Source organism: Panicum hallii, chromosome 4 (genome assembly GCF_002211085.1).
Source record: "Panicum hallii strain FIL2 chromosome 4, PHallii_v3.1, whole genome shotgun sequence".
NCBI lineage: Eukaryota > Viridiplantae > Streptophyta > Magnoliopsida > Poales > Poaceae > Panicum > Panicum hallii.
The window spans coordinates 12,734,784-12,758,259 of NC_038045.1; positions in this window are offsets into that span (position 1 = coordinate 12,734,784).

A 23,476-nucleotide genomic window follows, 5' to 3' on the forward strand; every position below is an offset into this window, starting at 1 on the left:
CGACTGGGAGCGCTGTCTGGGGGACCGCATCCAGGTGGTGGCCTCCCGCGCCACAGAGGAGCGGGCCTAGCTGGGGCGGGAGCGCGATGTCCAGCGTGAAAAGATGCACAGGGTCATCGACCGGGAGATAGCGGTCGCCCGGCGGGAGAAGGCGGCGACCCGGAAGGAGGAGGAGGTGGAGCTAAAGGAGCGGACCGCTTGTCACACAATCGATGGTGCCAAGGCTGCAGCAAAGATGATTGACGACAAGCGGGCCACCCTCCAGCAACAGGAGGTGGCCGTCCAGGAGGAGAAGGCCCGCCTCGCCGCCCTCCAGACAGACATGGAGTCCCGAGCCCGGGACCTCAAGGAGCGGGAGGTGGCTGCCCAGGAGAAGGAGGCCCGCCTCGCCCCCCTCCAGACAGACTTGGAGGCCCGGACCTGGGACCTCAAGGAGCGGGAGGTCAAGGTGGAGGGACTCCTGGCAGAGCAGAGCACCGGGATTGAGCCGGTTGTGAAGGGGGTCGGTGAAGCAAACACCACCCTAGATACCCTTGGGCTAAGTCCCATCCAGGTTGCAGAGGCCCCTTCTTCACTCGACACTGTCCTTCCGGCGCTGGACTCTACCGTAGAGCATCTGCAACGCCTGGAGTCCACCGTTGTCGAGCGCCTGGAGTCCGAAGGATAGGAGCTTGCCCGGGTGGTGGTCGACTATGTCCTCACTTGCTTCTGGAGCCATGACTCCGCCATCCCCTTGACTCCAGTCCTGGTGGGCCCTGTACCAGAAGCGGTGGCCGCTGCCTGGGAAGGAGAACAAGAGGCAGTGAGGATCATGGCCGCCCGCTTCGAGCGCTTCATAGGGCCGGACGTACAAAAGGAGGAGGCCCCTCCGGACCGCCAAAAGAATAGGAGTAGTTTTTTGTATATATTGTAAGTAATGTAATGTTTCTGTATATGATAGGCAATAAAAACTTAGCTATTTTGCAAGAAAAACTTAGCTGTTTTTCCAATTGCCTGTTCTGTCATGTGCTTCCTGGACTATCGAGGTCCCTTGGCCCCCTGGGAGGTAGTCGCAATGGATTGGGAGTAGCTACCATAAAAATGAGGTTTAGCCCTGCACATGACTTAAGATCGACGCTTAGCAATCGTTCCCACGGGGTCCGGGACCTTGCCAGTGAGAGTCCTTTGAGATGCTTAGTGAATCAGAGCACCAGAGCCTTGGTTCAAGGGTTGAAGGGGTCGGGGCTTCCACGTCCGCGGCTCTAGGTACTATGGCACTTATCTTAGTGAGGTAGAGCGTGTAGGCTTAGGGTACGGAACCAGGCTAAGCGGCTACACAACTCTGGACCCCGCAGAGGACAAGTACGCTTCCCTGAAGCCGGTCCCCAGAAGACCGGACCCTTTCTTCCCATGAAGGAGAGGTCCTGGGTGGAGACGCAACCCAGCAACTCAATTTGGGCCTCAAGCACGGCACAGGGATAAAGGACCACGTGGGGGTTAGGGTAAGCGGGAGACAAGAAAAGGAACTGAATTGCACAATCCTCAAAGATAGACTGAGAATAAATTTTTTCCTTAGTAAGTTGGTACAGATAGAACGTGCGATGAAAGCCAGGGGCCGGGTTTAGGAGAACGGACCTCCACCACCCTAGTCCACACTGGGATGCTACCTTTTACAAAGGAAAGAATTTGCTCTCAGCTAATCCCCTAAGGATAAAACTTACGGAGGTGCTCAATATTCCACGGGTTGGGTAGTTGCATGCCTTCCTCCGTAGCTAAGCGAACAGATCCGGGTCGGCATACCTTCGACACCTTGAAGGGGCCCTCCCAACTAGGGGAGAGCTTGTGGAGCCCCTCTCAGTTCAGGATTCGCCGTAGGACTAGGTCCCCGACCCGGAGCTCCCTACTATGCATGAACCGTTGATGGTAACGCCAGAGTGCTTGGTTGTACCGTGCATTTCGGACCGCTGCTCGCCATCTTCGCTCATCAACGAGGTCTACATCTTGGCGATGCGGCCGCTCCTGCAATTCCTCATCAAAGGCTTGGACTCGTAGTGAGCCAATGGTGATCTCCGGGGGAAGGCATGCTTCAGCCCCGTAGACCAGGAAGAAAGGGGTCTCCCCGGTCGCTTGGCTGAGTGTGGTCTGGTTCCCCCATAGTACGCTTGGAAGCTGGTCAACCCACTTCACACCATGTTTCTCAAGATCGTTGTAGGTGCGAATCTTGAGCCCCCTGAGTATCTCAGCTCCACTTGGCCATTGCTTCTGGGATGTGCCACCGAAGCGAAGCAGAGCTGGATGCCAATGTCCTCACAATACTATTGGAAGTGCTGGCTCTTGAATTGGGTCCCGTTGTCGGTGATGATTCAGTTCGGGACCCCGAACCTGCCCACAATTGACTTGAGGAACGCAACTGCTGATGCCTTAGTGATGTTGACAATAGGGGTTGCTTCCGGCCACTTGGTGAACTTGACGATGGCAACGTAGAGGTACCAGTACCCGTCGGTGGCCCTGGGGAAAGGTCCCAAGATGTCCAACCCCCATACAGCGAAAGGCCAAGAGGGTGGAATCATTTGCAGAGCCTTAGCTGGAGTGTGTATCTACTTTGCATGGAACTGGCATGCTTTGCAGGACTTAACCAGCTCAGCTGCATCCTGGAGCGCTGTCGGCTAGGAAAAACCATGCCAGAAGGCCTTACCGACCAGCGTGCAGGATGAAGAATGCCTTCCGCACTCGCCTCCATGGATCTCTGCGAGCAAGTCGCAGCCCTCTTCCTGGGTGATGCACCGCATGAGGATGCCATTGGCGCCATGGTGGTAGAGATCCCCTTCTACCACCACGTATCGCTTAGCCAATCGCACTATGCGCTCAACGAATGCTTGATCTTCAGGAAGGAAGTTGTCTTTCAGGTAGTCCCGGATCTCCGAGATCCAGGCATCGAGACTCTCCTGAGAAATTGGGTGCGGCTCCACGAGGTCTTCGGGACCCTCGAGGGTGCACACAACCCTTGGCGGACCCCACGGATGGAGCACCGCCGGGACCGCTAGCTTCGAGGTGCTAGTCTGACCCCCTTCGTCCAGTTCGGCAGGCTGGGCAGATGGCTTAAGCAACCGTCTTTGGAAGACGCCCTTTGGCATGGATGCCTGAGTTGATGCCCTCGCGGAGAGCGCATCTGCCACTGAGTTGCCCTCACGTGGAACATGTTGCAGTTCCAGTGCGTCGAAGTCCTTCTCCAGCTTCCTCACGTGGATGAGGTATGCTGCGAGCTGGGGATTGTTGCAACAACACTCCCCCCGGACCTGCCTAATGATTAGTTGGGAGTCTCCCTTGACTAGGAGCTCCCAGACCGCTAGGGATAGGGCCATCGTCAATCCAAATATCAGGGCCTCATACTCCGCCATGTTGTTGGTGGCCTCAATGTCGAGGAGCACCATATACTTTACTTGTTCGCCACTTGGGTCCATGAGAACCACGCCAGCTCCAGCCTTCTTGTTGCGTGTGGACCCGTCGAAGAAGAGCGTCCAGTGGAGTCCGATGAACACTGGAGCCCTGACTTCTGGAGGTGGGGGGTCCGAACCATGTCTGGACCCTCTGGGACGCTTGGCGTAGGAGTCCATTCTGCTACGAAGTCGGCAAGGACTTGGCTTTTGATGGCGTGGCGGGGCTGGAAGTCGAGTTGAAATCCAGCAAACTCTGCAGCCCACTTGGCAATGTTGCCCATGGCGTTGGAGTTGTGGAGGATGGCCCTCAAGGGGTAAGAGGTCACCACCATAATCTTGTGGGCCTGGAAATAATGCCGGAGCTTTCGGGATGCAATGAGTATAGCATAAAAGAGCTTATGCGTCTCGGGATACCTGGCCTTTGCCTCATGCAGGACCTCGCCGACATAGTAGACCGGCTTCTAGACGGTCTTGATCTTGCCAGCGGGACTGGGTCCTTCTCCCTGAGCTGGGGACTCACCAGACCCAAGGTCTTCTGGTTCTTTCCTGGGTTGGGACCCAGCCGGACCCCCCGAAGCAGGGTCGGTTGTCACATTGGTGGAGGCCGGACCTCCACTTCCTACATGGGGGACTGCGGGGGCCCCCTGTAGGAGTTGCTCGGACCTCTCAGCGACCAGCACCATGCTGATCACTTCAGTCATCGCTGCAAGGTACAGAAATAGCATCTCACCCGGGTCTGGAGCCACCAGGACCGGTAGGGAGGTGAGATATTGCTTCATCTCTTGGAAGGCTTGTTCTGCCTCCTCAGTCCATGTGAACGGACAGGACCCCCTCATCAACTTGAAGAAGGGGAGGGCCCTTTCCGCCAGCCTTGAGATGAAGCGGCTGAGGGCCGCAAGGGACCCCGTCAACCTCTGCACGTCCTTGAGACGTGCAGGGGGTCTCATTGCTTTGATTGCCCGGATCTTATCCGGGTTCGCCTCGATCCCCCGTTGTGACACTAGGAAACCGAGGAGTTTCCCCGCTGAAACACCAAAGACACATTTTTTGGGGTTAAGCTTTGTAGAGGTTGCGCGTAGTTTGTCGAAGACTTCAGCTAAATTTTCTAGATGGGAATTCGATTCTCTAGTCTTGACAACGATGTCATCAACATACACCTCAACTATGTCTCTAACCAAATCACCTAACGTGATGTTCATTGCGCGAGCAAAGGTGGGTAAAGCATTAAGCAGTCCATATGGCATTACAACATAGCAATAAAGACCATCCAGTGTTACAAAAGCTGTATGCTTCCTATCAGCCTTAGCCATTTTGATTTGATAAAAACCAGAATAGGCATCTATGAAGGATAGCAAGTCACACCTGGAGGTGGAATCTACAATCTGATCTATACGTGGAAGTGGATAGGGGTCTTTTGGACATGCCTTATTGAGGTTGGTGTAGTCGATGCACATCCGAAGCTTCCCGTTAGCCTTCGGGATGATGACCGGATTAGCCAACCACACAGGGTGGTAGACTTCTTCGATGAAGTCAGCGCGCAGCAGCTTGCGGACCTCTTCACGGATGAAGTTCTGCCGCTCGATGGACTGCTTCCGTGGCTTCTGCCGCACCGGCCTGGCATCGGGGTGGATCTTCAGATGGTGCTTAATCACCTCCCTGGGGATCTCGGGCATCTGTGACGGTTCCCAGGCGAACACGTCGACATTTGCCCAGAGGAAGGTGATGAGCGTGCTTTCCTATTTCTCTCCCAGGTTCCCATTGGTGCGGGTGGTCTGGGAGGGCTCTGCTCCGACCTGGATGGTCTTCACGGGGACATCGTCCGTATTAGACGGGCAGACCTTGGGTGCCTTGGCAGGCACCTTGGTGCGCGAGGGTGAGGGGTCGGACCCCTCTGCGCTGGCGGCCGGGGCGAGACCTGCCGCCAACGCATGCAGCTTCTCAACCGCCGCCACGACAGCGGTCCGGTCACCCTGCAGGGTGAGGACTCCTGCAAGGGACGGCATCTTGAGGACCAAGTACTCATAATGGGCAATGGCCATGAACTGGTACAGAGCCGGTCTGCCAATGATGGCGTTGAATGGGAGGTTCACCTCCGCAACTTCGAACTGTACGTTCTCTGTGTGGAAGTTTACCTCCATCCCGAACATGAACGGCAGGGAAATGGTCCCCACCGGGTTGGCGGGATGAGGGCCCACTCCGGAGAATGGGTGAGACGGGTCCAACTTGGACTCCGGGATTTGTGGCTGTTTAAAAGCTGCATAGCTGATGACGCTGAGGCTGGCACATCAGTTGATCAGCATGTGGTCGAGCTTGATGTTGGCAATGGTGGCGGCGGTGACAAGTGGTAACACCCCAGCCCCCGCCATGTTCTCTGGGCAGTCGGATGGCCTGAAGGAGATGGTGGTGCTCCTCCACCACTGGTGGGGCGCCGCATTTGGTGCACCTGGCCTCACCGAGAAAACTTCTCGGCGAAGGGTTTTGATGTCCCTCCGGAAGACGAGCTTTGAGCTACCGCCGTACATGACATACAGCTTCTTGCGGCACTCGTCCCCCCCGAACTCGGAATCGGATTGGTGGAAGAGACCCTTAATGTCCTTCTTTGGGGTTTGGTACACCAACTCCTCCGCCACGGCTGCTTTAGCGTTAGAGGCCTTCTCCTTGCCGGGTCGCCGCGGCGGGGAGGAGTCATCCTTGGAGGCCTGGTCGCGCCTCTTGCTGAGGCGCTCCGCGAGTTTCTGGATCTCATAGCATTCGGTGCGTTGTGGCGGGCCATAGGATGAACAGGGCATGACCCTGGGTCGGTACGCTGTTGGCGCTGGCGCTTGCCGTGCGAGATTTGGCCCCCGGCTGTTGCTGCTGCAGTGACCGGAACCCCAGACTGCGGCTTGTTCATGCCGCGGTTCTTCTTGTTCTTCTTCTTGCCGCTGCTAGGGGAAGTGACACTGGAGCCCCCGTCTGGGCAGGCCCTTCTTGAGGGGCAGAGTGTCATGCATAGCCCTCTGCAGCCCTGGCGCATTTGTCCGCTAAGGAGAACAAGGTGGTGACAGTTTCCACCTGGTGTGTCGCCAGCTTCTCCAGCATCTTCTCGTCACGGACCCCCTGACGGAAAGCCATGATAATAGATGCATCGGAGATACGCGGAATGGTTCCACGTACCTTGGTGAAGCAGGAAATGAAAGCCCGGAGGGTTTCCCCGGGTTGTTGCCTCACGGTGTGGAGGTGGGCCTCCACGCCATGCTGCTAGTACGCGCTGGCGAAATTCGCCGTGAACTGCACGCAAAGTTCACCCCAGGATTGGATGGATCCTGGTGTGAGGTTCATGAGCCATGTCCGTGCTGGCCCGGTCAAGGCTACATGGAAGTAACTTGCCATTACGGCGTCGTTATCCCCAGCCGCCGTGATGGCGGTGATGTAGACCTGCAGGAATTCCGATGGGTTGGTTGACCCGTCGTACTTTTCCGGCAGGTGGGGCCGAAACTTGACGGCCAGGCCAGCGCACGAAGGTGGTCTGCGAGCGCTGCGCAGCCCACCCCGGCCACTGGGCCTGAGCGAGTCCTTGAGGCTTTGGCATAGCCGCGTTGAGCTCGGCCACGAGGTTGCGACCCTCGATGTTGAGCCGGCGTACGCGCGCCCGCTCGATGTTAACGCGAGCATCCTCTCCCGCACGTCTGTGGTTGAGCTCTGCCCGCAGGTCCTCGGTCCGTGCACTCCTCACTGATGGGGAGTGCACAGAGCCGGATGCGCCGCTTTGGCGATGATGCTGCCTAGACACAGATCCCCCCGCTGAGCCTGGGGTGACCTGCGCCAAGTTGAGGAGGCGGTTGACGTCGTCACGCCATTGCCTCAGCGCGTCGGGCGAGGCCGCCGCATTTGGCAGGTTGTGGAGCAGCTCCCTGGCCGCCGTCAACAGCCCGTTTTGAGCGGGCTGTGACACGGCCTTGGAGGACTGCCTCGCAGCACGCTGCGGCGCAACGGGTGCCACAACCCTGGATGGAGGACAGCGAGAGGCAAGCAGTGCAGATGATGCCACTTTCTCCCCCATCGGATGGTCATAGAGCTCAGCTAACTGAGGCATTGTGATCAAGGGCCTAGATCTAGCGCTAACCAAACCTAGCCCCTACCTGGCGCACCACATGTCGGAGGATTTCTCCAGCCGGGTGGCGGAATGCACCCGCCTAATCCTAGTTTAGGATGAGTTTGGGGGAAGCCAAGGAACGCTAGATCAAGAGGCGTATGAACATGGAAAGCACACAAGAAATTTAGAGTGGTTCAGGCCGACGGAGCATAAAACCCTACGTCCACTGTGTGTTGCCTGTGAGGCTGTGAGCTGCCAAGCTTGTGTTCTAACGCGCGCTCTCCCTTTATAGGCTCAGGGGGAGCGCGTAAACTGAGCGGGGTCCCGACAGGTGGAAACGGCGGTATATTAAATAACGCACACATCAGAGCCTTAAATGCCTCAGATCCTGAGATCTTCCTCATCGGCCTCCGTGCGTATCCTCTACCAGGATGCGCCGCTTCGGTAACAGGCTGGCTTACCGTGGTGTCAGCATACCTGCCCATCGTGTCAGTGGGCAGCCCATGCTCTGCCTTGGGCACGCGCACCCCACCTACCCGCATTTAATGCGGTAGTTGGGCTGGCGTCCCGCCGAAGGCTGGCTGCCACCGGACACGTGGCAGAGCTGGCTTAGCAGCCGCTTCCTCAGGGGCACGTGGTGGCTCCGGACCTCCTCCCAGAGGGAAGGGAGGTCCGGGCCCCCGAGGCCGGTCCAGGTGCACAGGCCCCCTGGGGGTTCGGTTTCCACACGTGGCGGCACCGGACCACCCCGCGGTGGTTCGGGCCCGCGGTGGCCGTTCCTGAGCACCTTGTCCTTGTAGGCACATGGAGGCACCAGACCTGCGAGAGCACGGGGTAAGGTCCGGAGGCCGTGACCCCAGTTGTCAGGCCCGGGCTGTACGCCAAGTCACCCAAAGGCTTAGCGCGAGGTTACGGATAACCTCACGCCCCTCGGGTTGGACACACTAGCAGGAGGTACCCCTGTCCGTATGTACTGACAAGGGGTAATATATATATATATATTGATAATGAGGTAGTGTGACACAAATTACTCAAGCTCAAACTCAAGCAAAGGCACGGGCAGAGAGAAAGGAAGAAGGAAGATACTCGGGACTTATGTACTTCTATCTAAATATACACTTTATACTATACACTCATACACATACACATGATTATCGTCAGCTCTAGGCTCTCAGGCACTACCTGGAGAACAACACATGATTGGAAGAGGAGCCACCAGACAACTCGGCTACTTTATGGACCTCCTACAACCACTACCTGAACGGGGAGGGTTACGCTGGACGGACAGGGTTGTCACCACCTGCCGCCTACCTCATCAAACCATGGGATAGGACCGCATCCGGCAGCACTAACTAACCCAGATACCACGTCTACGCTAATGAGTGATACTCTAGCATCCCCTGCGGAGCCCCCACCCTCCAGATGGACAGACAAAACACTAGAGCGAACATACGAATACCAGAACCGTTGCCGTGGCACTAGATTTACTCTTCTAATAATGTAAGGCATAAGGTACAAGTATAAACTAATTATAGCATAACGTCTGACACCACAGAATATAAACTATATGAATATATAAATCTAGAAGATAACTCTATTAAAGATATCCGACAATTACAAAGGAGAGGAAGAGCAAAACCCATACTGAAGAAACTTCAGCCTAAACTCCACTAGTCTATGGACTAAGCAAGAGAGAAACTTGAGAGAGAGTAACTTGAGGTATGTCTTCATTTGGAGCCCCTCCCCTCATATTTATAGGTGTGTCCAAGGGGTTGCATGGCCGGCAATTCAGCTGCATTCACCTGGAACCGACATGGAGGACCAATGGGGAGGTGCCACGTTGATTTTTTAAGTCGGTGGAGCTAGCCATGGTTCGGCCGAACCAGGCTTGGCCCCAACCGACCTCAGCCTTTGCTGAGTGGCTAGCAGGTGGGCCCTGGGGTCTTTGGTGCACGGCTTGGTGCTGTGCTAAGGCGGTTGCATGTCCTGGTGGGCCCTTTGATACATGTGAGGCTGAACGGTGTGTTCTGATTGGTCGATAGCTTTTGCCTTGGATTCAAGGTGTCTTTTCCCTCCATTTCTGCTCAATTCCCTGCATAGCTCTATTTTCCAAGGAACATGTGGAAATAACATTATTCTAGATAAATATGCGTGTCAGACCCGGGGCCACCGGGCTGGGCATGTTACGTAGTCTAAGAGATTAAGCCCGTCTTATCTCTTATTCATTCTGTTTATCTCTTGTTTATCCCGTTTAAATAGGAGATAGAGCTAACCAACACGGAGAGGACTACCTTTTTTCAAGCTCCTGAAACGTCAAGATAAGTTCCAATGGACGGAGGAGGCTGAGCAGGCCTTGCAGGATCTAAAACACCATCTGCAGTCACCTCCAATCCTTACAGCACCGTTGCCAGGGGAGGATCTACTACTTTACATCGCGGCAACAACTCATGTTGTCAGCAGTGCTATTGTAGTCGAGCGAGGCGAAGAAGGCCATGCGTTTGGAGTACAGAGGCCTGTCTACTTCGTCAGCGAAGTCCTCTCCGAATCCAAGGTACGGTATCCTGCTGTTCAAAAGCTCTTGTATGCAATCTTAATCACATCAAGAAAGCTACGCCATTACTTTGACGAGTACAAGATCACTGTGATTACAGACTTCCCGCTGGCGGATATTCTTCATAATCAAGATGCCACGGGTCGCATATCCAAATGGGCAGTGGAACTGGGGGCTTTGTCAATTGACTTCAAGCCACGCACTACAATCAAGTCACAGGCTCTAGTCGACTTCATGGTTGAATGGAGGGAGAATCAAGTCCCAACCCCAGTGGACAAGCCAGAGCACTGGACCATGTATTTCGATGGGTCTCTCAAGCTCGACGGCGGCGGCGCTGGGGTTCTGCTTATTTCTCCATGAGGTGAGCAGTTGAAATACGTCCTTCAGATCCTGTGGGCGGTATCCAACAATAAAGCCGAGTATGAAGCTTTGCTTCACGGGCTTCGTTTGGCGATATCACTAGGGATCAAGTGACTACTTGTATATGGTGACTCTCTTCTTGTCGTCCAACAGGTCAACAAGGAATGGGACTGCAACAAGGAGACAATGGAGGCTTATGTACAGGAAGTGCGCAAATTGGAAAGCAAATTCTCCGGCCTGGAGGTTCACCATGTATTGCGGGAGCACAATGTTGGCCGGACACCCTGTCCAAACTAGGGTCCACGCGTGCCCAGGTCCCGTCGGGAGTCTTCGTCCAAGAGCTCAAACAGCCATCCATCAAGTCTTCTCCGCAGGTTGCCATCGACGTGGGTCCCCAACAACCCGATCGAGAGGTTATGGTGCTGGAAGAGGACTGGCGAGGGGCTTTTATCGACTTCATTCGAGATCAACGACTACCAGCGGGAATCGACGCCAGGAGTGCAGAAGCAGCTCGCATCTTGCGAAGAAGCAAGGGTTTCATCCTGGTCGACGGCAAGCTCTATCGGCGAGGCGCTCGGTCAGGAGTTCTCATGAAGTGCGTCACAAAGGACGATGGTTACGACATACTGCGGGAGATCCACGACGGCGTCTGCGGCAACCATGCGGCTTTAAGAACGCTGGTGGGGAAAGAATACAGAGCCGGTTTCTGGTGGCCCACCGCAGTGACCGACGCGGAGGATCTCGTGCGCAGATGCCAAAATTATCAATTCTTCGGCAAACAGACGCATGTTCCATCTCATAGCCTCATCACCATACTGCCATCCTGGCCTTTTGCCTGTTGGAGTCTTGACATGATCGGGCCCTTCATGACGGCGCCAGGCGGTTTTACCCACGTTCTGGTGGCTATCGACAAATTTACTAAGTGGATCGAGTACAAGCCGATAGCCAAGCTCACGCCAGATCGGGTCGTCGACTTAATCTCGGATATTTTGCATCGTTTCGGCTTCCCTAACTCCATCATCACGGACTTGGGGGCAAACTTCACGGCGAACCAGTTCTGTGAGTTCTGCGAGAATGCTTGCATCGAAGTTAAATATGTCTCGGTTGCACACCCAAGGGCCAACGTTCAAGTCGAAAGGGCGAACGGCTTGATTATCGACGGCCTCAAGAAGGGACTTTATGATGCAAATAGCAAGAAGGGAGGCAAATGGGTGCATGAGCTGCCACATGTCGTCTGGGGGCTTCAGACTCAGCCGTCCAAAGCCACAGGACAAACACCTTTCTTCCTCGTATATGGATCTGAAGCTATTCTACCAGCCGATATCATGTGGAAGTCTCCAAAGGTCGAAATGTACAATGAAGGCGAGGCGGACGAGGCGTGGCAGTTAGAGCTCGATTCTGTGGAAGAAGCTCGCTTCACCGCTCTTGTTCAGTCAGCTCGGTACCTGCAGGGGATCCGGCGATATCATGATCGCAACGTCAGGGAGCGGTCATTCAGTGTTGGTGATTTGGTCTTGCGTCGTATTCAGGACAAATCTGGCCTACACAAGCTCAATTCAAGGTGGGAGGGCCCGTTCGTCGTCAAGCAGGTTACAAGGCCCGGATCTTATCGACTACAGTATCAAGAGGGTCAGGATGTCCCGAACTCCTGGAACATTCAGAACCTGCGCAAGTTCTACCCTTAAGACGGGGCCCGGTGATCGCTAAATCCCCGGGGGCTCAGAAGATCTTTTCTCCCCGTGCCAACTTGGAGGCTATGAGCCACACGACTCGTTTGTACCTGCCTTCTCACTTACACGATGGCCAGGGTCACGTGCAAACACATATGTACATAAATCGACTTCTTGTCGTGAATGATGCGGGGGCTATGGCCACGATCATCTCCCTTCGACTCGAGTTCCTGACGGAACCCTCGGCTCCGGCTAACTCCTCTGCACATTGAGTTCCGCCGCAACCTCGGATGGTCGCACGCGACAGCAGTCGCATTTTTTCCAGCGCAGTCGATCCGCTCGACTAGCTTAACAGTAGCACGCTGGAAAGGCTCGCATAAAGAGCTATCTCGACTACATCCTGAGTGGCTGCACTCAGAACGGTCTTGTTTCTGCCAAAAGAATGGCAAGCTCGTGGCACCGCCCGCACCTGCTCCTTGCAAGCTTGATCCGTCCGTCCAGGTCTTACCTAGCTTACAGAGCACGCTCGCAGCAGGAGCGACTTTCGACTACACTCCGAGTCGCTGCACTCGGGGGAGTCCCCTTTTTGCCCTATGCACGGCAACCCCGCGACGATGCTCGCGTTCTTTCCTAACAAGTTTAGACCCGCTCGATCGAGTCGTGGCTAATCCGTTCGACAAGTATTAGCCACCCTTCAGGTCGTTGCACCCAGGGAAGCGTCTACTAATTGAAGCCTTGTAAGCCTGGATCCCAATTCAGCTAAGGCACGCAAACAAGTAGAGATATCGAGTGAAGTATTTACATAAGAGAATGCTTACTTGTTTCTCATACCCTAATCCTACAGTACACTATGTACAATTTGTTCTGCTACAGGTTGGGCCTCTTGCAGGTACTCCTCGAATTGCTCGTCCGTGCAGTCCGCCGCCATCCCTTGCGCAAAAATGCCCAGCTGCGCATTCGGCACGAAGGACTTCACATACGCGAGGGCATTGCTCACGCATGCGACTAGAGCCTCAGATAAGAATTTGAGCAATTTCTTCAGGGCTTCGCGGAGTCGCTCCAGCAGGGGCTGCGGGCCCGCTTCGCCTTCTTCTGGGGATCCACCATGTCCACCAGCTCCTGGGCGGCCCCCCGGAGGTCCTCCAGCTCCTTGTGCAGCTGCTCATCCTTCTCGCCCAGCGCTTTGACTTGCTGAAGGCAGTCGACAAACTGACGTTCAGTATCGCCAATCACCTTCTGCAGCCTTTCGACATCATCTGTACGATGATACAGCATATTCTTCACGTCAGTAAGTAGCTCCTCTTTGTGTTTCGTTATTTTCCTAAGCTTTGCGGTAAGGGTACTTCAGCATCTAAGGGGAGTTACTAAGGAAAAGTACTCGAGGGAAGCGAGGGCCTACCTTGGTGCGCCTTCTTCTCTGCCTTGAGCTGCTCCTGGTACTCTGCTTGTTGCTCCTTGAGCTGTTGTTGGAGCTCGGAGTTGGCCTTCTCGAGGTTCTTCAGGTCATTCTTGAGCAGCCAGGTCTCTCGAGTTCTTTCTTGCTTCAGTATGTCCAGCTCTCGCTGCAGATAGCAATTCTTTGTAATTTCCTCGGAGACGCGCTTGTCCAGGGCAGCTAACTCTCGCGCGTCACTCACAACCGCGCAGAGTTTCTCCGACTTCTTCTGGGATTTGGTGATTACATGCTGCACAAAAGACGGAGATTGAGTCATAAACAACTCACCAATGTGCACATCTGGAACATTACCCAAGTACTACCATGGAGAAGTCGTATAACTCCTTGAAGGTGCTCTTGAAGGTCTTCAGGTTTTCTGCCGTCAGCAGGAGGTCGTCCACCAGGTCGGTGGTGATGACGTTCTGCTGCCCTGGCCCGGCCCTCAGCACATCACGGGGATTCCCTGAGGACCCGGCGATACCTCCGGGCGGCGGCTGCTGTACACCTGCAAGTATACAATGTAGTCAACACATTGTGCCTAGGCCTTCGGTAACCAGTCGCGGGCAGATAAGCGCGTACCTGTGCCATCGGTAGGAGCGGCATCAGGGGTCACGACTTGTTCTCCGCCACCAGGTCCAGCTCCTTGCCGGGGCTCGGGAGGCGGCAAGTCGGGAAGCGCCGCATCTGCCTCAGGGGCCACCTCCGTGGGTACTGGCCCCCCAGGCGCCGAGGGCTCGGAGGCTGCAGCAGTCGGGACAGGCTCCGCACCGGAGGAATCAGCTCGGGCCGATGGCTCTGGGGCCGCGGTAGCCGTGCCTGGGTCCATCTGAAGTTGTACGGCACTTGCAGCCCTGATGATACCAAAGACATTGTTATCCAAGTGGGCAAGAGCAAGATCTTCAAGCGGCAGGAGGAAAACTCACAGTGTCGACTTCTTTTTGGCGGCCTTCTTCACCCGCCAGGCCCGTCAAGGAATACCTGTTGCCGGCGGCTAGGCTTGGTCGGCCGATGGAGGGGTCCCCACCACAGCAATAGTCACCGCAGCGGCGGCGGACGGGCCTGCTTCCACCCTTTCGGGCTCGGTCATGGGTGGCAGAGCAGGGAGACTACAAGCGGATACTGTCAGTATGCAGCATCATTGATACTTAGCAACTCGCCAAAATAGCAACTTAGTACCTGGAGGACTCGACTTCTTGCGCCTTGCGTTTGCGCACTTGTCGGTGGCCCTTCGGCACCGGTGGTAGGGCGCCGGCCAACTCCACGCTCTGGTCGGAGGAGTTGTCCCGGCGCAGTTCTCCTTCGGCTCCTTCGCTCGCCTGCGAGTCCACGCATTCGGTGGACTCGCTGCTGCCTTGAGCCGCAGCAAGGCGAGCCTTCTTGGCTGCAGTGGCAGCAGAAGGGAGGAGATGATACGCTCGGGGGAGGTCTGGTTGCGGCGGGTAGCTGCAGTACAGCTCCGTGTGACCCTGCAGAAAGTTCTTCAGTCAATTAACGGTGCAATAGCAGATTTCTTCAGCGAAAAGAAGTCGAATACTTACCGGCTTGGGCGGATTTCATGCGGAGAACAACGTGGGCACGTACGGCACGGCGTCCACGTCTAGCAGCACCCGCTGAACTCGCTGGAGCGCGACTTCATCTGGCAACTCCTCTGTGCACATGCGAGAAGGGTCAGCGGGGCATGTGTACTCGAAGCCCAGGCAACAGCGCTGCTGGATGGGTTGGACGAGGCGTTTGTAAAATGAGAACATGACGGAGGCGCCGGTCACTCCCTTCTTCTTCTGTGCCTCGATGGCCTCCAGCAGCTCTCTGACTTGAATCATCTCCATGCCGGAGGGTTCAAGGTTCCATTCCCCCCTCACCACTGGCGGTCTGTTCGACTTCGTCGGAAGTTGGGGAGCATGGTTTTTGATGTAAAACCACTGGTTTTTCCACCCAGGGAGGTTTGAGGGGAATTTGTACGAAAGGTATTTTTCGCCGGCCTGCTGTCGCAGTTGGATGCCGGCGCCCCCTACTACAGCAAGTTTCTTCGTGGTAGGCTGGGGTTTGACGTGGAAGAGGAAGCGGAATAGATCCCAATAGGGTTCGATTCCGAGAAATGCTTCGCAGAAGTGGATGAAAATGGAAATATGACAAATGGAATTAGGGTTGAGGTGATGGAGCTCAATCCTGTAATAATAAAGAAGGCCACGAAAGAAGGAACAAGTGGGGAGGGCCAATCCCCGTTCAGCAAAATGGAAGAATGTGACGATTTCGTCAATATTCTCCATGGGGAAAGGTTCACGGAAAGAGGGGCGCCAGTTGACAAGGTTCTTCTCTTGCAGCAACCCCTCGGAAACTAGTTTGTTCAGATGATTGAGGGAGCACTTACTGTGTGTCCACTCCGCGGTCGATGGCTCCGCATCTTTCTTCATTCCCTCGATCTCTGACTTCTTGGACGCCATCTCCGATGCGCTGGCCACGAGATGCTCGGGGGCTGCGGGGAGAGGGGCGGGGAGGTCGGAGTGGGAGAATCTCCTTGGGGGGATGGCGGCGGTGCTTGGCTCAGATTGGGGAATTTGGTGGCTTTTGATGGAATGCAGATTGAAAGCGTGGTTTTTTCCTACCATTATCTCGGGGTTAAATAACCAGCGGGGTGGGGAAAGTTACTGTTCTGAAGTTCAGGAGTCACTTCCGAGAATATTCCGAATATGAGGGGTCGTTTGATGGATTATTTGGATTGGATATTCGTTTAATCATTTTTTCAGGGTTTGTTCGCCTGAAAAAAGCGTTTTTTCGAATTAATAATCTAACACCCATCATCTGTACCATCGTTTTGGTGAGTTTGCAATGTTGTCATTTTTCGCCTGCATGCCACGGTTATTGGATCCTTACCTCCAAATTTTGTGGGATAAGTAGAGTCATAGACAAGTGGGACCCTCAGCATGATTCTCCGATTCAATCTAAGGCTCGGGGGCTACTCCATGTGGAGTGCGGTTTTTAAATCGCACGTCATAATAAAAATTTGGGGCATGAGCACCTCATAGCTTCGATGCGGCCAAACAAGTACTCGAAGAAGGACTTCAAGATGAAGTTTCAGAAGAAGTCGAAGACTGCTTCGAAAGTACTCGATAAACCTGCAGTACTCAGCTACGAAGAGCTCGGGGGCTTGTCAGACCCGGGGCCACCAGGCTGGGCACGTTACATAGTCTAAGAGATTAAGCCCGTCTTATCTCTTATTCATTCTGTTTATCTCTTGTTTATCCCGTTTAAATAGGAGATAGAGCTAACCAACACGGAGAGGACCTACTTGAGATATGCTCTGGTATGATCCCTCGACGGGGGGTTGGTTAGCATCTTTGTAACTCTGTCCTCTCGGATATATAAGGGAGGTCAGGGACCCCCTAAAAACAGAAGATCATTAGGTCATTCTACACCAAAGGGAATACAAACCACCATGCAGGACGTAGGGTGTTACGCTCCGTGCGGCCCGAACCTGTCTAAAAGTCTTGTGTTCCTTGCACCTTCGAGTTCCTGATCTCGGCGTCTCCTCACCCAAAACTTACCACCTCGGGTATATCCCTCGGTGGGCAGCCGGTTAAACACCGACAATGCGTGCAAGAAATGCTAGTTCTCCCAATTTTCTGATCAAATTGACAGTTGAAATCATGCCATAACGAGCGTCAACAACGAAGACATGGCAACAACGATCGATGCTATCGAAACAGTGAAGTTGCAAGCAGCCGCGAATCTGAACAAGTATAGTGATGAAACCCGAAGGTGGAAGAACAAGAAAGTAAAGCCAAGAGAAATAAAGGAAGGGGATCTTGTCCTTCGTCGGCTACCGAAGGGAAAAATGGAAGGCAAGATGAACAGCAAATGGGAAGGACCATTCCTCATGATGGAAATGTCAAGGTCGGAGGACTGCAGGCTTCAAACACTCGATGGGGTTGATGACCCCTACTCGTGGAACAAGGAGATGCTTCAAAAGTACTATGTATATGAAAAATGTAAGAGCCGACGGAGGAGTGATAATCGAAGGGGCTCGTAGGGAAACTTTGTATTTTCTTTTTTCTTTCTTTTACAAGAAAATGTATTCAAGGACCCGTACTCTTTTCCTCATGGGGGAAGCCTTCGTGACGGCCATCCTATGTAACCTCTTGTGGAATATAAACAAGGATCCCCCAAGAAGATGAGTACCCAACAGGGTGAAATCACCGAAGCAACTACCCACTTCCTCTAAGAGGGGTTGTCATCCGCGCACAACACACGACTGGTGCTGAGAAATAAGTGAGCACGAGTTGCTGGAGCTAGAAAGGCTCGGTACCCCTTAGCTTCACTTCATTAATTGAAAGACGAAGCCCTCTCGTGCTAAGAAACCGAAGGCATTCGCGGAACCAAAGACGAAGCCCTCTCGTGCTAAGAAGCCGAAGGTATTCGCATAACCAAAGACGAAGCCCTCTCGTGCTAAGAAGCCGAAGGCATTCGCAGAACCAAAGATGAAGCCCTCTCGTGCAAATATGCCGAGGGTATTCGCAGATGAAACACAATCACACAGAAGAGCGAGTGCATTCGCACATCTGCAATAAAGAAAGATCCTCATGACAAAACATCCTCACGACGCCCTGCCACCTTGACCAAGCAAGGGAGGGGTGGCACTTCACTTTTCCTCATCGTATACTTGATGAAAGTATCAGAGTAACGCTTTACCACGCATAAGGCCGAAGGCCCCTGTATAGCTCATACATCCTCGCCGTCCTTAACATCGCAATTAAGTGGTGGTTGGGGGGGGGGGGTGGCGCTTCACAAACTTTTTTATACTTAATCGTGTTGACAGGACGCCAAAATCACCAAAGACAATAAGCAGGCATTGCATATAGAATTACAAGGGTTGTTACAACGAAGGGTGCCACACCAGATCAAAGCCCCCCATGTCCATTACAAACAATGTGCAACATGTCCTATTACATCCACGATAAATCGAAGGCCTTACAAGTAGCGTTTACATAGACATAGTAGAATATAGGCAAATATTTGCAGAAGCACAAGTGTTCATTCTTCTTCATCAAAAATAATATGATCGAGTTCATCTATGACTTCTCGAATGGCAATGTCAAGAATTTCCTCGACCATCCAACGAAGGGTATCTTCCGAAGGCATCCCTGCACCCGAACATAGTGTTGAGTCAGGGCATGAAATGTTTCTCTCCGCACTCACTTTCAAATGCGATACATGAATTCCAAAGGACCAATTTCATTTTCCACAGGCTCCGGTTTCGGCCCTTTTAGGCCTTTTGGAGGGGTATAAAGCACGGATGAGCTGTTCTTAATCCTTCGGATTTCGCGATAAAGCGCACGATCAGCAAGGATCTTTGCCCGCCTAACGGGATCGCGTTCAAATTCTGTAAAGAAGGCTTTCGCGCCAGTATTAATTTCTCATAACTACGAAGCTTTATAGCCCAGAAGTCCTTGAAGCCGATGGAGAGATGCGTAGAGTGGAACTTTGCCCAAGATTCGCTAAGCACGTAAAAGTCGTCACGATTCGTAGTGACAGGCAAAATATCTTTGGTCACCCGCGTAGGCTCTGACGCAGGGTCCTGCGCAGGGCCGAAGGAGTCAGTATTAAAATAGTATTTGAACCCCTTAAAACAAACATAAAATGTTCCATCACTCCCTCACACCTCTCCAACATCGGGCAGAGCATCGGTAGCGTGGTCGCCATCTCCATGAACCGCCTCGCCTTGGTTCACCTCGGCTTCCGTATTAGTCAGGCCTTCGGGCTCGGTAGCATCAGCAGTCTCCGGATCTGGGACAAGGCTCCCATGTTCCCGAAGGTAGTCTTCAGCATTAGCTTTGGCCTTCTGCTACAGCTGCAAGATGTAACACAAACTGTTAATACATAAAACAGGAGCGAACGAAGGGCACAAAACCAGTGGCGGAGTCAGGATTAAAATTTACCTATGGCGAACCTACCACTAATTATTTGTATAAAAAAATATAACCATTGAATATGCATAAATTTACTATATATCAGCTCATCAGTCTTAATTGTATAAAAATATTAGGCATTGATAAGTAGACGATTAGATAAACATACTGTACAAGCACTAAGTGTGGCGAGCTGGCCGAGGAAGATTCAGCCTCTGATGTTTCAAGGCTTGAAAGCGCTTCATGATTGCTTCATTATCAATTCCTTTAAATATCTTCTTCTTATTATAGCATATCATCAAATCATTAAGCCAGTCATCGTCCATCTTATTACGTTGTTCAGTTTTTATAATTTTTATAACCAAAAAGACTCTTTCCACAGATGCTGTTGTGACTGGAAGGAGCAGTGCTAGCTCAATTAGACGATAGACCAATGGAAACATCAGGGTCTCGAGGAGGATTTAGCCGGCTCCGTTTCCATGCCATCGAGGCCGAGGCTGCGCTAGCCCTGCTCCCCGTCTGCTGCCATCGCGCGTCTGGCGACAAGCCGACGAGGCGACGAACCGACACGACGAAACCGCGGAGGCAGAAGGCCGACTGGCGAGGGCGACGGCGACTCCATCCATCAGGTAGTTGGTTTTGACGATTCATGATGGGCTTGTGCGGTCTGTGATGGGCTGATACCTGACTACCTGAGTACCTGACTGTCCAATTCTCCAGAAGCCCAAAAGTCTAAACGTGATGTTCTTCTTCCTCTAGACCAGACGAACAGACCTGACATCCATGGATCCATGGCGCAGGGCGGCCGGAAACGAACTGGCGCGGGGAGGGAAGGGGTTATCCGTGGCAGGTATGGCGGCCGCCATAGCTCGCCATACTGGTGGCTCCGCCACTGCACAAAACACACCTTAGTACCTGCTCACGAATATGAAGCCCCTCATGTCTAACAAGTTTCATGCCTTGACCCTTGAAATTTTTTTTGATAAAGTTCTTGGCAATATTCTTGGGCAGGGGTGGAAGGTTCTCGAGGCCAACAACTTCTTCAGAGGGCCAATAGAACGAAGAACCCCGAAGAAGGCGAAGCTGAGCCTTGGAAATGGTCTGGGGGCTGTCGGCCTCGGTGGGCAACAAACTACACACTGAAGCCACCAACATACGTGTTTCGACAACGACACTTAGATCCCCATACAGTTTGCTCCCTACATCCAACATTGCAAGACAAGCCTGGAACCAGTCGAAAAATTGATTCACGTCTAGAGCTTCGGTAGATAGCTTCGGGGCTGTGAGTAGGTGGACATAAAGATGGGCATTTTGCGAAGCATTGTCTCAACAACACTAGCAAGAGCACTGCGGAGGGCGTTATACTTGCCCTTAACTTTTCGACGCCCTTCGGATGCTGCCGCAAGCTCAGCCTTCACTTCGTTGATCTCAGTTTGCGAGTTTTTTTAGTTTATCTTCGAGAGCCTTCGATACCGCAATGGCGTTGTCAGCTTCGGTGCGGGCAGAAGCATGTTGCAGTTTTTCTGTAGAAAGCTTCTTCTGAAGGGAAGAGTTTGTTCTTTCGAGCTCCGTGACTTTTTCCTCCACTGCCGTCATCTTGGCACGGGAGCAGCCTTCGGCTTCAAGCCATCATATCGGGAAGCACAGCGAGCACCAACGTGGGCTTTCAGAGCCAAGTCCTCAACACAGCGAAGTATGTTGGTCGTGCCAGTTTTCATCAATTCCTTTTCCATCAGAGGCAGGCAAAATGACCCCGATGCTTCGGAAAGAAAGCCGCGCTCACGCCGGTTGCTCTCAAACCGAAGCGAACCGAGTACGCAGCCACCAACCAATTTAGCCCCCAAGGCGTTCAGCTCCGCGGCAACAGAAGCGGGGTCTTCTTGGCTCACAAAGTAAGCATCTCTTGCGGCCTGGCTACTGCTCTTTTCAGAATCTTCTTTGCCTGCGATAGCTTGGCGAAGGCTAGGAGCACCTGCTGCAGATCCACCAACGTTGATCTGGTTTTCACCCTCGCTGCCGCTGGTCGACGAAGATGATGAGCTAGAGCTCGAAGAATGCGAAGAGGAACGCTGGGGGCTTAACGCAACGACCTCAGATGGCTTTGCGGCCAGGGCCGCAGAAGCAACTACATCCACCCGGCCGGTTTCATCTTCGTCACTCTCGGGCTCTTGCACACTAACCTCAATGGCAACAATCCTTGGCCAGGAGGGGTGGCGCGGTTGACATAGGTACAACACTCACGGGTGCCTGGCTCTCATCAGCCACATCTTCAGAATCTCCCTTAGACTGGAGAGGGGAGGAGGAGAACAACATGTCTGCCAAGCGGGCACTTTTCCGCCCTCGTCTAGGTTTAACTCCGCTCTTCCATTTTTTTCTCCTTTTCGAGGCGCAAAGTAGCAAGTTTACCACCTCCAGGAACCTTGGAGCCAGTCAAGGGAAGTTTGCCTTTCTTTTTTTCTTCGACGTTTTTGTGCTCCGCGGCGGCAACCCGTGAAGGGGCGGTAATCCTAAAGAACTAGAACACGCGATTGGTGCCCATCCGTCCAGCTTCTGCTTGATTTGCTTGTACTCCGTAGCGGTCTCAGGGCGAAGAATGTCGTTCGCTCGGCGTTCGACGGAGCCGGGTTTTATGTCTGCAAAACAAAGGTCCTGTCTATAAACATTAAGCAAGACAAACGAATCGAGAAATGTCAAAATACTTAGGAAAATGCTCACTTTCTTTAGTCAGCCCGAAGGAGGAACTAAAGTCAGGCATTGGAACTGATCCGGAGCCGATCTCCTTCCAAGCAGTCACGGACTAGCCATCACTTATAGGACAACAATTGCAAGCGACAAACTCCTTTGTGATGTCGCGAGTGCCAAAGGTCATTGAGACTTCGCGAAGAATGTCAACAAAAGCCTGGAGTTCGGAGGTCTCTTTAACGTTCACACTGGGGGTCGATGAAGGCAGGTTCTGGATCTGCTTTACCATGAGGGGGTGAGTCCCTGCCTTGGATTCGACGCGAACCTTATGATAGAACCACAATGAGGTCTAGTCTTCCCACTTGTTCCGGTGCGCCATCACAGGCCGCAGACAAAGTTGCGGTAGACGAAGTTCTAGCAGCCGTACTGGGCTTCGGCCTGTGTACCTTCTTCGTCGCCGCTCAGAACGGTCTTCGGCTGGTAGTGAACTTTATGCATGAATGCGAAGCCTTCGGCGGACAGCCGAACGCGGCATGTCTAGGCCAGCCAGAAGTAGAGGTTAAGGTGAATGAAGGAGTTCGGGGGTCAGTTGGTGTGTGTACATCTTGTATAGCCGAAGGATGTTCACGAAGGTAGGGTTCGCAAGAAACCGAAGGCCCGCGACGAAGAAATCATGAGAGACGACGACCTCGTCGTCGTGAGGACAACAATTATAGGACTAGCAGTCACTTATAGGACAACAATTGCAAGCGACAAACTCCTTTGTGATGTCGCGAGTGCCAAAGGTCATTGAGACTTCGCGAAGAATGTCAACAAAAGCCTGGAGTTCGGAGATCTCTTTAACGTTCACACTGGGGGTCGATGAAGGCAGGTTCTGGATCTGCTTTACCATGAGGGGGTGAGTCCCTGCCTTGGATTCGACGCGAACCTTATGATAGAACCACAATGAGGTCTAGTCTTCCCACTTGTTCCGGTGCGCCGTCACAGGCCGCAGACAAAGTTGCGGTAGACGAAGTTCTAGCAGCCGTACTGGGCTTCGGCCTGTGTACCTTCTTCGTCGCCGCTCAGAACGGTCTTCGGCTGGTAGTGAACTTTATGCATGAATGCGAAGCCTTCGGCGGACAGCCGAACGCGGCATGTCTAGGCCAGCCAGAAGTAGAGGTTAAGGTGAATGAAGGAGTTCGGGGGTCAGTTGGTGTGTGTACATCTTGTATAGCCGAAGGATGTTCACGAAGGTAGGGTTCGCAAGAAACCGAAGGCCCGCGACGAAGAAATCATGAGAGACGACGACCTCGTCGTCGTGAGGATTCACCAGTGTCTCTCCGCTTGGAGGGGGCCTCGCGGCACCATCGGCAAGCATGCCCAAACTCACCATATTGGCAAT